The sequence below is a fragment of the Jatropha curcas genome, chromosome 6 (genome assembly GCF_041381405.1).
Source record: "Jatropha curcas cultivar XTBG-Jc1 chromosome 6, XTBG_Jcur_1.0, whole genome shotgun sequence".
Lineage (NCBI taxonomy): Eukaryota > Viridiplantae > Streptophyta > Magnoliopsida > Malpighiales > Euphorbiaceae > Jatropha > Jatropha curcas.
In genome coordinates, this window is record NC_143156.1 from 8,052,915 (window position 1) to 8,068,377 (window position 15,463).

The 15,463-nt window shown below is 33.6% G+C and overlaps 1 pseudogene; it reads left to right on the top strand.

The window, feature by feature from the left end:
* The first annotated feature begins 2,210 nt into the window (after nucleotides 1-2,210).
* On the top strand, nucleotides 2,211-12,968 carry LOC119369466 (putative disease resistance RPP13-like protein 1; annotated as a pseudogene).
* Nucleotides 12,969-15,463: the final 2,495 nt, after the last annotated feature.

Here is a 15,463-nt window from a genome sequence, read left to right on the forward strand (position 1 = left end):
AAGGATATAATCTAAATGAATCAAATGGTTAAAATATGAAAAAAAAATTTTAAAAGGTCACGGGTTCAAATTTTGTGATTCACTTTTTTTTTTTTTGTTAAAAAATTTCATAATAAATAAAAGGTTCAGAAATTCTTATTTTATAAATAATAAATAATAAATATTTATTTAATAAAATAATAAAAATAAAATTTAATTAGCATGAAAATGTTTTACATTTTGTGTGATTTAAAACATTATTATAATATTTAAAATATTATAAATTATATTTTGGTATGTATATTATTATTTTGAATGTGTAATATTGATTTGGATAATGAATGACATACAAATTAGTAGTCATAATTAATTTTAGATGATGAATGGTTTGAAAAATAATTATACATATATAATTACATTATTACGTTTTCATTATAAAATTATTTGTGAGTATATTTTTAATTTTTTACAAAGTAGTATAAAAAAATTAAAAAGTAAAAAATCCAATTTAATCGAGTTGATTCGATCCAATCACAACCACGCATTAAGCCAATTTGATATTTGATTCGGTTTTAAATACATTGCTTTTTATAACGACATACAATACCTTTTTCTTTTAGCTGACCTTCCCATATTCGATATCCTTCATCTATTAAAATAGCCATGAACAATTAAAATGTAATACAAACATATCAAATAAATAAATAAATAAATAAACGAAAATGTAATTTATTCTTGTCAGTTTATTCTTAACTTTGACATATATTTTTTATATATAATTTAAAGCATACATAATTTAGCAAAATAAAATAAAAAATATATATATAATAAAAAGAAAGGGGTAAAAGATGCAATTGTAATTAAAAGAAAAAAAATAATATATACATCCTTACTTCATAAAAAAAATTATTTTCTTTATTACAAATACTGCATATATAGATATCATCAACTGCAAGAACTTTCTTACTGCATGAGGTACATCATACATAAAACACACAAATGAGTTTTCTGTGTCTGTCATTTTTGCCTTCACTGCAACTATGTATTCCTGCACAAATAAAAAAGTAACATTTATTTAAAAAAACTTAAATATGCCAACTGTGAAAAGATAAAGAATTGGCAAACTATCTTATTGTTCCAATCAAGTTGTAACAAATTTTTAATGCTCATCAATCCTATTCACAAACATCTTTTCCTCAACTAGAATAGTATTCAAAGAAGTAAGATGTTGGATACCATCAATGTCTAGTATTGTTAAGCTCATAAAAAAAAAAGAGTAATCCATACTGATTCAACACAAAAAAAAAAAAAAAAAAAAAAAAAAAAAAAAAAAAAAAAAAAAAAAAAAAAACAAATGCATAGGAAGAAATGCAAACCATGTTGCATCTTATGTAGTACCACTAAACCAAAGATACAATTATGAAATCATATAAATGAAGAGAGGAAAACCAAAGGATTTCAATATTAATTATCAAATCTAACTTAGATTTACTTATTATTACAAAAATTAACTCCTTTGATTATTAATTAAAGTATATAAATGAAACAAAATGAAAGTGGAAGATAGAAAGTTAACATAATCAAATAAAGCTAACTCAGAGGGTGTTTGGTTTATTCATATCCTAGGTGTTTGATAAGTTTTTTATTTTAACAATTAATAGCTGATAGAAGTCCAAATCAATTATTTTGTGGTAATTTGTATTTATATTACATTTAAAACTCACCAATATCATAAAAATAATTATTAATAAAATTACCTTTTAAAATTAATGTGTTTTGTGGTATTTTTTTTTAGTTTCTATATCATCCACCATATACAAGCTATCAACCGGTGTAAATTGCTAAAGCAAACGAGCACTTATAAAGAGTTATGTTATTGTTAGAGCTTACTATCCATTAAAACTCCGAAAAATTAAAATTAAAATATTTGAAAATATTAGAATTAATAATATTATAACAAAAAATAATAGTAGAAAAGTATAAACACACTTTAAAAACTACAAAAATAACTTATTAAAGCTTACTATCCATAAAAATTCTAAAAAATATTAATTATTGATTATAAAAGCTCTGATTTTGAGCTTTTTCTATGAGTTCTTAGCTAATTTACATTTATATATATTTAGACTATATTGATCTTATAAAATAATTATTAATAATTTATTTAATTAATAATTATTATAAAAGCTCTGATTTTTTTTTTTTTTTTATGCAGAAACAAATTGTATAAGATGGAAGTTATTGGACAAGCTATTCTCTCTTCTTTACTTGAGCCATTGTTTGAAAAATTGTACTCTTTAGAATTGTTCCATTTTGCTCGCAAAAAGCAAATAGATAGTGAACTTAACACTGTTGGAAATTTATGCAGTGCTTGATCATGCTGAAGAGAAACAAACAACAAATCCTGCAGTGAAAATCTGGCTTAGCAAACTCCAAGACTTAGCTTATGATGTTGAGGACATCGTTGATGAGTTTGAAATAGAAGTTTCATTAAGCAAGTTAAAGGCAAGATCTCAAGATATTATGGGTGCAGAATGCAATCCTACCCCTTCTTGTACTTGTTTGAACCCCAATGTTGTTTTACTCAATTTAAAAACTAGGTCCAAGTTGAAGGAGATCACCACAAGGTTGAAGACAATTGCTAAGGAGAAAAATGACTTGGATTTAAGAACAAATATTGGAAGGAGATCTAATAGAATGAATGAAAGGGTTCCCACAACATCTCTTATGAAGGAATTGTTGGGATAACCTCCCAAGTCCCACACCGAACAAAAATGAGAAGAGGAACCAAAATATAATGGTTCAACCCAACCCATTAGTATGAGGCCTTTTGGGAGGTGCCCAAAAATAAATCAGTACTATTCACTCAAAAGTCATGGAAGCTAGAACGAGCAAAATGATCCGTCTAAATGGCGCAAATTACTATGAGAGATCTCCTTATGGTAACCAAAATGCATCTGCCCGTGTTTGGTTCAAGCAAACCGGAAGACAAGACTGATGAAGAATGGGCTTTCGAGCATGAGCAAGTGTGCGGTTATATTCGACAATTTGTCGATGATAATGTATACAACCACATTTGCAACGAGACTCATGCTAGAACATTATGGGACAAGCTTGAAGAGTTATATGCCTCAAAATCCGGCAACAACCAATTGTTTTATTTGACGAAGCTGATGAATTTTAAATACCAAGAAGGTACTTCTGTAGCAGATCACTTAAGTGAAATGCAGGTGACTATTCACCAGCTGTCAAATATGGGCATAAAATTTGATGATAAAATCCTCGGCCTTATGGTGCTTGCCTCCTTACCAGAGTCATGGGAGACTTTAAAGATATCAATAACAAACTCTACATTACATAGTGGACTTAGCTGGGAATTTGTTAAAAATGCTGTTCTGAATGAAGAAATGAGACGTAAAGCACAGAATCTTTCTTCATCTCAGTCAGACATTCTTTTAGCGGATGCTAAAAGAAATAACCATTCCAGAGGGAGAAGCCAATCTAGAAGTTCAAATACAAGAGATAAGAGTAGAGGTAGATCAAACAAATTTGCCAATATTGTGTGCCATCATTGTGGGAAGAAGGGGCACATTAAAAGGTATTGCCGAAAGTTTAAAAGTGATCAGGAGAAGATCAAAGGCAAAGCAAAGAAAGAAGAAAGCAGTGATGATGAAGCCAATGTTATTGCTGAGTTCCAACTGTTCATTGAAGACACTATCAATCTTGCAACCCAGGAGACAAGTTGGGTAATTGATAGTGGGGCTACACTTCATGCAACATCTTGAAGAGAAAATTTTTCATCTTACACACCAGATAATCTGGGTATGGTCAAGATAGCAGACGGCAAACTGTTGAAAGTCGTCGGTAAGGGAGATATTTGCTTGGAGACAGAAAATGGTTAGAGATTAATTCTAAAAGATGTCGTGCATGTACCAGACATGCATTCTAATTTAATCTCGGTTGGCAGACTTGATGCTGAAAATTTCTGTAGCACCTTCAGAAATGGTCAGTGGAAACTCACAAAAGGTTCCATGGTGGTAGTTAATGGAAGGAAAGATCCAAAGCTGTACGTGATGCATGCGAAGCTCTCCCGAGATACTTTAAATGTAGCGGAGGATGACAGTACAGTTGAATTGTGACATAAATGACTAGGCCACATGAGTGAGAAAGGAATGACAACTCTGGTCAAAAACAACATGCTATCTGGATTAGATAAAGTCCATTTAGAGAAATGTTCTGATTGTATGGCAGGAAAACAGAATAGAGTAGCCTTCAAGATTTCTCAGCCTTACAGAATGAAGAATGTGTTAGATCTGGTACATTCAGATCTATGTGGACCATTGACGATGTCATATGGTGGAAATCGATACTTTGTAACATTTATCGATGGCCATTCTAGGAAGACCTGGGTATCCACTTTGAAGTCTAAAGATCAAGTTTTAGATGTCTTTAAACAATTTCTAAACTTGGTTGAGCGACAGATAGGCAAAAAGTTGAAGTGCATCAGAACAGATAATGGTGGAGAATACACTGGACCATTTGATGCTTTCTACAAAGAGCATGGTATTCGACATCAAACAACACCTCCCAAGACGCCACAACTGAATGATTTGGCTGAGAGGATGAACAAAACTTTGATGGAGAGAGTCAGATGTTTACTCTCACATGCAAAGTTGTCTAAAAGATTTTGGGGTGAAGCTCTTCTTACAGCAGTTCATCTTATAAATCGTTCACCTTGTGTTCCTCTTCAGTATGATACTCCAGAAAGAGTATGGTCAGGAAAGGATGTTTCCTATGATCATTTGCGTGTGTTTGGCTGCAAAGCCTTTGTGCATATTCATAAGGATGAGAGGTCTAAGCTTGATGTCAAGACTCGACAATGTGTATTCATTAGCTATGGCCAAGATCAATTTGGCTATAGATTTTTTGATCCAATCCAGAAAAAGATGATAAGAAGTAGAGATGCTGTATTTGTTGAAAATCAGACTATTGAAGATGTTGAAAAGACTTAGAAGCAAGTTGCCGATAGATCTGAAGATGATTCAACGGATGTGCAAATAGTTCTTCCAACAACAGAACAAAGACAAGTTGGAGATGATGTAACGCCCCATTTTTCTGTGTCTGAAATAGTAAGTTACCGGTCTGTGAATAGTGCCATCGGTCCGAAAATTAGTATTATTTTGGTCCGGAAAAATTACTATGTATGTTTAATATTTTCTTTAATATTTTTGGAGTATGTATACATTATTTTTATGGGTAGAAGTAAGTAATGAATATTTTGGAGCATTTAGATATTTAGTAAATAGTTAATTATGGTGTTATATTAATTACGGAAATTAGAGGCAATATGTTCATGGAGTAAATTTGAGATTGTGTTATATTAATTAAGGAAATTAGAGGAATAATTTTTAAGGATTAAATTTGAGAATTTTGTGGAGATAAATAATATTTTGAAGGAAATAAATCGGAGAATATTTTTAGCCATTGGATTAGATTACCATTGACTAATCTTAGCCATCCAATGTTAAGAAAAGACTAAAATACCCTTGTTGCTCAATTATTTGAGCAACCATTTTCTCTTCATCTTTTTATCTTCAACGTGAATGATTTGAGCTACCATTTCTTTCTTTCTTCTCTTCCTTGGCCGAACCATATGCTCTCCTTCTCTTCCTTATTGTTTTCAATTTCTCACAAAAAAATCACTCTAACTAGACCATATGAACTCCAACCAAGACCTTCCTCTTGAAGATTCAAGGTTATTCATTGAATTGGTGCTTAAAGATGTGAAGAATTTTTAAGGGTTAGTTAAAAGGTGAGCTATCTAAGGTGGCTAAATGCAAGACTCAAGTTTGATTTGGTGATTTTTGGGGTGTTCCAAGCTTGATTTTGAGGTAAGTGTTCATAAACACTCTTACCTTGTTTAAATTGTTGATTTTGTGAAGTTGATACTATTTTGTGAAAATTGGAAATTTTATATGAAATGATTTGATTACTGAACTTTGGTGGTATAAATGTATTCTTGGGAGATTTCTAAGCATGTCTATATGTTGAATTGATGAGGAATACATTTTCTTCTTCATTTTCCAAGAGTGGTAGAAACTATTGATGAAAAAGGCCTTAAGTTTTCTTGTTATTCTTTGTTGATTTATGCTCTTAAGATGATATTTGATGAGTAGTTAGTATGTGGTAGAAATCTCTACCTTGTATATGATTTAAGTAAGCTGAAATTGGAAAAAAATGTTATTGGGTGTGATTAAGGACGATTTTTCAATCCTTTTTATTTTCCATTTGTGTCTGAGTTCTTCATGAAAGTTGTAGGTCTACTTCTTATCTTTCCAACCCATCCTCTTGTGTTCAATTTGAATATATATAGCTCCACTTATGGCTAAAACACCCAAACTGACTCTGTTATGACGGGCCACATGCATCACTGACTTGAGTGCCCATTTTGACAACTATAACGGCAAGAATATGTTCTAAGGTCTTCATGAGAGTTGTTACCCTGTGTCTTGAGAATTCTCTGGTTTTGGATTGGTTTAGTTTGAGTGTTTGGATAAGTAAGAATGCAACAAACAGTGGACTTGGTTCTGCTGAATCAGATCTGGACTATTGGTTTGTGCTCCTAGTGTTTGTTCACCATCTTACACATTGATCTGGGTTGTGATCCCTTCATAAAATTTGTATCAGTTTGTCTTAGCCTTCTAATGAATCTAATTTCATTCAATTTGAAGCCCTATAACTCAATTTATGTCTTAAACACTCAGCAAAGGTCAAAGTTTATTTAATGCTTAATATTTTCTATGTCTTGAATCATAGGTTTGAGAAACGAAAACGATGGAATTAGGAAGTGGTATAAGAGTTATTTGTTCCTTTATGTTTTAGCTATCTATAAGCTTAGAAATCATCTAAATTGGACTTATAAATTAAAAGATATGACCAAAATAGTATAAACTATTCAGGCTGGAAACCAAAAGCTGGGCGGACTGGAAGTTGTTACTTTAGCTCAATATTTGACTACTTTACCAACTTAATTAAGAGATATGCTATAAGACATATTTGTACCCTAATGTGTTATCTAACCATAGAATTTTGAATTACCTAAATTGGACTTATGAAGATAGAGTTCTGCTAGTATTTGTGAAACATGTACAGGCAGCCTTGGCAGATTTCAAGGCTACATTAGACATGATGTTGGGATGCATATGTAGATTCATTCAGCCTAAGATATTTACTGAATTTAACCTTCTGAGTTAACTTATATTAAAATCAAGAATTTCCTTAATTTGATTGGTATAAATTAAGTTACATAAAGATTAGTAAGAGTTGTGTCGCGGGTGCAACAGTCAAATTATTTCCATGCAAGTTCCTTTACAAGTGATTAATTGTTTGCATTATTACTCATTAGATATTACTAATAATTGTCTAGGACATCCTTTTTAAAGCATGAAAGCATGAAACAAGTTAGCAACATAAGAATGAGACAGCATACAGATAAAAAGTATGGTTTATGCATTTCATGAATAAGTTAATATGTTGATTGTATTAATGACATACATATAATATGCTCCATTGAGGTTAAGTAGAAACCATGTAGATAAGGCTATGTCGCGACATAGATTAGCAGATCTGCGCCCTATACAGTTTGTTACTCCAGCTACAGGCCGTTGAGTGGATATGATTATATATGGGCCATAGCAGCTCAGCCATACAGTATTCATCCAGTTTCATACAGTTCTTCTTATCACTTAGGTTTCACTATAACCTTATGGAGCCATACAGTTATGAGATTTTATTATTTATCACTTATACGATGTTGACTAAAAAGTACATAAGTCATACAGCATAATGAACAGTAAGTAAGATAATGAAAATATAATGGTATGTGTGCTTACATGTTTATTTATTTAATTCATACAGCATAATGAACAGCAGGTAAGATCATGAAAGTATCATGATATGTGTGATTAAATGTTTATGTAAAGGAGTTATGATATAATTAGAACTAAATTATTTATGTTATTAATTATAAGTTTATTTGATATTTCTTTGCTATACATGTAAATTTATGTTGAAATTTAATGATTCTATGATTATCAATGATTTTATGAAATTTGTATTTTAAGTAAGTTGCCATCGCAACTTTGATAAGTATGTGAATTATGAGCACCACTGAGTTTTATACTCAGCGCGTCGATTTTTATCACGCGTAGATTGAAGATCGTGGTTACTACTTGAAGATTTGAAGAGTAATAGCAAAGCAGAAGTGACTAGTTTGGAGTTAGATAATTAAGAATTATGGCATGTATAATTATTACATTTTTAGAGATTATGTGATTTGAAATATAATTGATGCATGTAATTATTTTGGCGTAAGTAATTGGAGATAAGAATAATACTTATTCAATGGTTGAATATGAAATATTGTAAACTAGTTGGTATGATTAGTTCATTAAGACTTGATATATATAATGAATGCCATTAATTGATGGATATTAAATGCTATTGAAGATTTATACAGTTATGAAAATATAAAAGTGGTATTGTGTGATGATGATTATTTGGAGATGTTAGAAGTTTGGAGTTTAATTGGGAGTGTTTTGTATTCACATGATTGGCGAGCTCAGTTATTTTTTTTAAAGGGAACTTCTTCTAGTTTTATGTAGGATTTTTCCAATCTATATATAAATAAATAAATAAAAAAGACATAATATTTAGCATACAGGATGATATCAGCATGATAGGACATAGGTTCAACCAGAGTGTAGCGTCTCGGCTCGGTTCATTCGAGTAATGGGTGGACCGGAAAGGGATGTTACAGATGAAGAAAATGTTCCACAAGAACAAGAGCAAGAGTTAGAAAATCCAGAAGTTCCTTATCAAAATGAACCAGAAGAAGATTTTGATGGTGTTCATGTTCAGCCACCAGCACCAGAAGGTTCTCAAACATTAAGAAGGTCTAGTAGAGTCAGACAACCATCTACTAGATATTCAGCAAATGAATATGTATTGATGACTGACGGGGGAGAACCTGAATGCTTTGAAGAAGCAATGGAAAGTGAACACAAAAGGAACTGGATTGAAGCCATGCAAGATGAAATGAAATCATTGCATGAGAATAAAACATTTGAGCTGGTAAAGTTGCCTAAAGGCAAGAAAGCTTTGAAGAACAAGTGGGTGTTCAGGATCACGCAAGAAGAACATAGCTCCCAACCACGATTCAAAGCTAGACTGGTTGTGAAAGGATTCAATCAAAGAAAGGGTATTGATTTTGATGAAATCTTTTCACCAGTTGTGAAAATGACATCCATTCGAACAGTGCTCGGAATGGCAGCCAGTTTTAATCTGGAAATTGAGCAAATGGATGTGAAGACTGCCTTTCTACATGGTGACTTGGAAGAAGAAATATACATGGAGCAGCCAGAGGGTTTCATCGAAAAAGGAAAAGAGAATTATGTATGTAAGTTGAAGAAAAGCTTGTATGGTTTAAAACAGGCACCAAGACAGTGGTATAAGAAGTTTGAATCTGTTATGGGGGAGCAAGGTTACAAAAAGACTACTTCAGATCATTGTGTCTTCGTAAAGAAATTCTCTGATGATGACTACATTATTCTCTTGCTCTATGTAGATGATATGTTGATTGTTGGTCAGAATTCTGTCAAAATTAATACCTTGAAGAAACAGCTAAGTAAGTCTTTTGCTATGAAAGACTTGGGACCAGCAAAGCAAATTCTTGGCATGAAGATTACAAGGAATCAAAGATCCAAGAAATTATGGTTGTCACAAGAGAAGTACATTGAGAAAGTACTTCAAAGGTTCAAAATGGAGAATTCTAAAGCGGTTAGTTATCCTCTTACTAATCACTTCAAATAAGCTCAAAACAGTGCCCTTCTACCGATGGAGAGAAGGAAGAGATGGAAAAGATCCCATATGCTTCAGCAGTTGGAAGCTTAATGTATGCCATGGTCTGTACACGGCCAGATATTGCTCACTCAGTCGGAATAGTGAGTCGATTTCTTTCAAATCTGGGAAAGGAACATTGGGCTGCAGTGAAATGGATTTTCAAATATCTTCAAGGTACAACAAAAGTATGTTTATGCTTTGGAGATGAGAAGCCAATATTAGTCGGTTATACTGATGCAGATATGCCTGGGGATGTTGACTCGAGAAAGTCCACATCAGGATATCTAATCACATTTGCAGGGGGAGCCATGTCATGGCAGTCAAGATTACAGAAGTGCTTTGCTCTATCAACAACTGAAGCAGAATTCATAGCACTAACAGAAGCATGCAAAGAGTTGCTATGGATGAAGAAGTTCTTGAATGAACTCGGAATTCATCAAGAACGATATTTGATATTCTGCGATAGCCAGAGTGCGATTCATCTTGGGAAGAATTACTCCTTTCATTCAAGATCAAAGCACATTGATGTTAGATATCATTGGATCAGGGATGTACTGGAGATGAAGCAGTTGCAGCTTGAGAAGATCCATACAGATGAAAATGAATCAGATATGTTAACGAAGATTCTTCCAAAAGACAAGTTTGAATATTGTCGATTAGCTGCAGGGATGATGGAGAGTATGGCTAACGTCCCCACTTGAGCGTGCAGGGGGAGATTTGTTGGTGGTGGTGTGCCGACTCAAGTGGGACTCACACAGTTTGAAAAGAAAAAAAATAAAATAAAATAAAGAGAGAAAAACGTGTTATTTGAAAATGTCAAAAAGTTGGCAGAATGTTGGCAACCAACCATTACCTAAATGGAGAGAGCCGTGTGTAACTCACACACGGCTCTCACATTACCTCTCTTATTTATAGGAGAGGAGTTGCCTCGTTTGATACATAGCCACAGATTAATTTTTTTTATCTGTGAAGAAAAGATTTGAGAGTATTTAGTTTTAAGAATGGTTCTTAAAACTAAGGGTTTAAAAAAATAGTAAAGATTATTGGGGTGTTTTTGGGAAACACTTGTGAGTGCCACTATTTTGTATTACTCTCTTGTAAGCCTACTATTTTTAATAGTGGAAGAAATATTCGGAGTTGGTCCCGTGGACGTAGCCCTAAACAGCTGAGGGTGAACCACGTAAATTTCTGTGTGTCCCATTTTAATTTTTCGCTGCTTAATTATTCTCGTATTTTTATTGCCGGTACCCTAACAAGTGGTATCAGAGCAATAAAAATATGAGAATAATTAAGCAGCGAAAAATTAAAATGGGACACACAGAAATTTACGTGGTTCACCCTCAGCTGTTTAGGGCTACGTCCACGGGACCAACTCCGAATATTTCTTCCACTATTAAAAATAGTAGGCTTACAAGAGAGTAATACAAAATAGTGGCACTCACAAGTGTTTCCCAAAAACACCCCAATAATCTTCACTATTTTTCTAAACCCTTAGTTTTAAGATCCCTTCTTAAAACTAAATACTCTCAAATCTTTTCTTCACAGATAAAAAAAATTAATCTGTGGCTGTGTATCAAACGAGGCAACTCCTCTCCTATTTACACACGGCTCTCCATTTAGGTAATGGTTGGTTGCCAACCTTCTGCTAACTTTTTGACATTTTCAAATAACACGTTTTTCTCTCTTTATTTTATTTTATTTTTTTTCTTTTCAAACTGTGTGGTCCCACTTGAGTGGGCACACCACCACCAACAGGAATGTCATGTTTATGGGAGAGAGAAGGACAAGGAGTCAATAATGAACCTTTTAATGAGAGATGAAGTGAGTGATCACCCTCAGTTCTCTGTGATATCAATTACTGGCATTGCAGGAGTTGGCAAAACAACTCTTGCTCAACTCGTTTACAATGATGTGAGAGCTGAGTTTGACTATAAAGCATGGGTATATCTACGTGACCAAAACAATTTTGCATTGGGAAAGTTGTGAAACAAATGATTTAAGCTTGCTTCAAGCAAAATTCATGGAGAGGCTATCAAACGAGGAGTATTTAATTGTTTTAGATGATATTTGGAGTGAGAATTATGATGATTGGACTAAGCTTTGTAGTCCTTTTGTTGTTGGAGCTCCAGGAAGTAAAATCATCATCACAACTCGTAATGAAGGTGTTTCGAAACTGATGGGTGCTGTATATGTTTATTCATTGAAGGAGTTGTCATATGGTGATCGTTTTTCCTTGTTTACCCGTCATGCTTTAAATTCAAATGATTTTAATGCAAGCACAGATCTGAAAGAAATAGGAAAAGGGATTGTAAAAAGGTAAGGGATTGCCTTTAGCAGCAAAGACCTTTGGAGGCCTCCTTCGTGGCAAGCAAGACTGTGCAATTTCGTTTACTGTGCAATTTGAAGCGATGTTTTGCTTACTGTGCAATAGGTGTAAGGTATTTGTCAAGTCTGATGTTGAGTTGTAATAATCTTCCTTGTCATTTGAAGCGATGTTTGGCTTACTGTGCAATTTTTCCAAAGGACTATGAATTCGATAAGAATGAATTGGTCTTATCGTGGATAGTAGAGGGCGTTCTACAGCAACCAAAGGGAAAGAAGGAAATGCAATATTTAGGCCATGCATATTTTGAAGATTAATTATCAAAGTCACTTTTTTGACGATCTGAGAACAATATATTGCGATATGTGATGCATGATCTCATGAGTGATCTAGCTCAATTTGTTAGTGGGGAGATATGTTTAAGTCAAGATGATATGTTGTAGGGTGTAAAATTATATGCAAATGTTCGATATTCATCACTTAGTGGTCATATTTGTGATGTCTTACAAAGGTTTGATGTCTTCGATAAGATGAAGAGTTTTGCGAACGTGCATAGCATTACCAATTTTAGCAGATTCACCCAATTTATAACTAGCAAGTTGTTGCAGCAGTTGGTGCCAAAATTAAAACGTTTTAGGGGTATTGTCACTAGCTGCTTCTTACTTAGTCGAGTTGCCTAATTCTATTGGTGACTTAAGGCACTTGAGGTACCTTAATTTGGCTTGCACAAATATACAAAGTTACCTGAATCATTAGGTGAACTCTTCAACTTGCAACTATTAATATTATGTGGGTGTCATAAACTTGTTAATTTGCCAACAAGCATTGGGAATCTAGTTAATCTCCAATACATTGACATCAGTAATACAAGTAGTTTGCAAGAGATGCCACTACAAATCGGTAGCTTGATAGATCTCCACATTTTGCCTGAGTTTATTGTGGGAAAGGTTAACGGGCTTGGAGTAAAAGAGTTAACAAAATTTTCTCACATACAAGGGCAGCTTCATATTAGCGGACTGCACAATGAGACTGATATTAGAGAAGCAGAGTTTGTCAATTTAAAAGAGAAGAAAGATTTTTATGGACTAACCTTGGAATGGGATGGTACATTCTCAGATTTATGAAATGAGATAACTGACTTGCAGGTTTTACACTCACTAAGGCCTCCTCAGAGTGTAGAAACATTTTCAATCAAGTGCTATGGAGGTACAAGATTCCCGTTATGGATGGATGTTTCCATGTTTGCTAAGATGGTGCAATTAGAGCTTTGCAAATGTCATAATATCGAAACTCTAACAAAACTTGGGGAATTACCCTTGCTTAGATATTTGAACATAGACGGCCTGAATAAAGTGAAAAAGATTGGTGGTGAATTCTATGGAGATGGTTATCTTTCTTGCCATTCTTTTCATGTTTAGAGATTTTTCGCATTAAAAATATGTTGTAATGGAAGCAATGGTGCAACAATCTTTTTAGTGAGGCCATAGAAAATTTCCCTATGTTGCTTATGATTACAATAACAAACTGTCCCAAGTTGAATGACAAATTACCTAGTTGCCTTCCTTCCCTCAAAGAACTCAATATTCAAATTTGCCAACAGTTGGGAGATTTTCCTTAGATGTTGCCCTCTCTTCGTAAATTGCACCATCGAAAAATGTCAAGATGTGGTTCTCAAGACTCTATCTCCACTTTGCAACCTCACTACATTAAGAATTTGTAAAAATTTTAGGCTTTATATACATCCACGAAATGCTTATACAAGCCTTGATAACTCTTGAAGATTTGACAATTAGCAATTGTAATGAGTTGAGCTACTTGTGGAGAGAGGGAAGTGAATATTAAGCAACTTGCTTGTCTAAAGCGTTTGCAGATTGTAGGGTGTGAACAACTACTATCATTGGTTGAGGAAAGGGTAGGGTTTAAGAGGCTTTATTCATTTATTAAGGGAGAAAAAGATGTTTTGCCTTGCAATCTTGAAGTTCTGATTACAGAAGATTGCAATCACTTGGAGAAGTTGCCAACTGGGTTGCAGAAGCACACATCTTTGAAGCATCTGGAGATCTCTTACTGTAACCTTCAGTCATTGGTTAAGGTAAAGAAAGGGCTTCTGCCCTCTTTTCTTCAAGTTTTGAGTGTAAAATGTTGTAAGAACTTGAAGAATCTTGTAAGTGAGTTGCACGACCTCACATCTCTCAAAGATTTGAAGATTCAATATTGCCAGAAGCTTATGTCATTTTCGACAAAAGGCTGGCTTGCCGTATGGACTCCAACATGTTAAGATAACAAATTGTGGTTCTCTCAAGTTATGGACAAAGAGAATAAAGCTTAATTAATAATCTTGAGACGTTGGAGATCTAATCATGTCCATCTCTGGGGTTTTTTCCAATTGCCAAATTTCCTAACTCGCTTAGACTCTTAGCATCTATTATTGTGACGAAATATTAAGATCTTCATGTCCGCTCTTGTGCCTCACTTAACTAAAGATAAGCGACTATAATTGGTTAAAGTCGTTCCCTCGAAGAGCGCTTTCTTTCTTGCTCTTAAATATTTTACGATAAAGCTGTGTGCATATTTGAAGTCTTTGTCCGACGAAATGCATATGCTCACAGCTCTTCAGGAATTAAAGATTAAGAATTGTGGATGTCTTGTACCAATTACAAAAGGGTATTTGCCTCCAAACCTTATTTGTATTGAGATTGAAGAGTGCAACAACTTGACAAAGCCAATTTCAGAATGGAGACTTCACAAGCTTATCTCTCTTAGAAATTTCACAATCAAAGGTTCAAGCCCTTGTACAGATCACATAGTCACTTTTCCAGACAATGAAGGTGTATTACTTGCCTTTTCAATTGTCGCCTTTACCATACAAGGATTCAAGAAATTGAAATTTATATCCAGAGGTCTTACAAAAAACTTGCTTCTCTTGAAACTTTGCACGCTTCTAATTGCTCTAAACTCAAGTCCTTGCCAAAGGAGGATCTTCCTGCCACAATCAAAGACCTAAAGACCTAAATATGGCTTTGACTTTGATATTCATTTTTTTAGTCACAGTTTCAAGTTTTCGTTAGCTTTGACAGTTGAAGGCTTATGACCAACTCTTATATATATAATAAAAAGTTTCACAAAACATACAAAAACATGCTTTGACTATGTGAAAATTTATATTTTTTCATTGTCAGTTTATAGTCTTACTGAAGTCTTCAATTTATAATGTTCAGTTAAGTTACCTAATTCAAGGAACGGAAGTCAAACAATGGACTT